Source organism: Octodon degus, unplaced genomic scaffold (genome assembly GCF_000260255.1).
Source record: "Octodon degus isolate 3935 unplaced genomic scaffold, OctDeg1.0 scaffold00043, whole genome shotgun sequence".
NCBI lineage: Eukaryota > Metazoa > Chordata > Mammalia > Rodentia > Octodontidae > Octodon > Octodon degus.
The window spans coordinates 12,727,705-12,729,949 of NW_004524619.1; positions in this window are offsets into that span (position 1 = coordinate 12,727,705).

Below are 2,245 nucleotides of genomic sequence, written 5' to 3' on the forward strand. Positions count from 1 at the left end.
TATATTTATATTATGTATACAGAACATATATAGGAATATGTTATATATATTAGCAAAGATAATTGCACTACTAATTTCTATTATTCATTGAAAGAAACTGTTAGTGTTCATATGGTTTGATCAGTCTTACATGCTTCTGTCATAGTCTGAGCAACTACTTTGAAGATAACAATATGAATATAATAACCATTATTATTGTCCTATCATGTTTTGAAATTTTGTATAATTTTTATGGGTTTTTGCTATCTTTAAAATAAAAAAAAATTCATGCTGCAGGCGAATCCTCGTTCAGCCTCAGCTCCTGCAGGCCGTGGTCTCCTCGGGCGCAGCTTTTGTTGAAGGCTCTTTCTCCCGCCCAGTGGAGCAGGCACAAGGGGGCCGGGCTCCCGGGGAGCAAAGTCTGGCTGCTCCAGTGATGTTGCCCCTAGATTCTCAACACCGCTGCCCCCACAAAGAGCATGGTTGAAAGGGCGCCGAGAAGGTGGTGTAAGTGGGAGATGACGTGGAGCTGTGAACACTGTGTGGTATATTTACTGAATGTTCTGGGGACAGGTAGAGAGAGGTGGCAGTGGGTGGATGGGTGTTCAGGTGAGAAAGAATGAGAAGGGGGGAAGGAAGGCAAGGGTGGGTGGAGGGGAAGGGGCTGGGGTCTGCAGAGCCAACTCTGAGTCTGCGGTGTCTGTGCCCCTACTTCCCGGCTGGTGGAGGAGGGAAGCCACCCCCTTCCCTGGCCCACCCCTTCCTGTGCCCTACCCCTCACAGGCTGGCTGTTGGTGGAATGGAACGACGCTGGGCCCACTGCGGCACGGGGGCCCGATGTGTGTCTGTGTTAAGCCAGAGGCTGTAGGAGAGTCTGTCTTCCATTCAGTGCCCCTGACCACATCTGTAACATGACCTGAAAACTGCAGGTCCTCTGCTTGTCCTGTTTCCTCCCCTGGACCTCAAGAGGACTCACTACGCCACCTGGTGATCCTCACTCGTGCCTGTCACCTTCCTCTGGATGCTGGGCTCTCGGTGGGCAGGCCCTTGCCTCAAGGGCTGCATTATCTCCCACGGTGCTTGTGGTTCACACTCAGTATGGAGGGGGAAGTTTGTGCAAAGTAGTGAAATCATTTCCTGAGGACTTGTCCTATATCTTAAGAAAAAAAAAAATGACCCCTTCGGGGTACTGTTTTCTTAATGAACTCTACTGATTACAGGAGACAATGATTCCTCCTTTTAATCTCAACAATGAAACATTACTGAGCTAAAATGTGGTAGAGCTTTTGCTTTGTTTTCTTCTCCTCGTCTCCCACCCTGCCTCGTTCTAATAAGAAGAATGCTCTGGAGGAAGACCTCGTATTTCAGATCTAAATTTAAAGAAGTCAGACTCAATTGCTCAGTTAATTAAATTCATAGTAGTCTCTTTGGAGATATTTATGGACTTATTTTCCCACTTTTGCATTATCCTTCTCTTTCAATTGAGCGGTAGAAAATACACTGTGACAGCCACATTATAGGCAGCTATTTACAGACCAAATGTGATTGATTTCCTGATAATTATTTAATAAGGTGGTTTTCCTGAGATGCTGACTTCTGGGCCTCCTGGCTTGTACCGTGCACCCATTGTACTACAGTTACCTGCATCCCGTGTGACACCCCCATATCACCCTGCTGAGATAGACCTTTTGAGCTGGTAGATGCTCCTTCGAAATGCGAGCCCTCCTTCTGGTGGCCGGGGGTGCTTTCTGACTTGTAACTAAAATCCAAAGGTTTGGACAAACCTCTTGAAAGTGGGGGCCATGGAATGAGACAAAACCATCCAAATTTCCATCATCTGCAGCCATAGAACACCCAGATTTCCATAAGATTTTATCCAGCTGTAAAACGCTCAGGGCAAGTTCTGTGATAATAATACTTAATATTATGTAGCATCAAAAATAAACACCGCCGATTTTCATACGCACAGACAGCTTTTGGTATTTCTGTGATATGTGCCAGGATATTTGGTAAAATAGTTAGCTTCTTTCTTTTGTTAAATCATTAAAATACCTTATGAGACAAGTCGTTATTGTCTTCATTTTATAAATGAAGGTGCCCAGGACCCACGCGCTGGGTGCCCTTGAGGCCATCCAGGTGCATGTGGCAGGCCCCAGTCTCAAATCTTGATCCTCTGATTATTCAATCAATAATATTTCCACCAGCCAATTTTATTATGTAGACAAGCAGCATCTGACAGGAAAAAGCCAAAAATAGCAATGGAAAT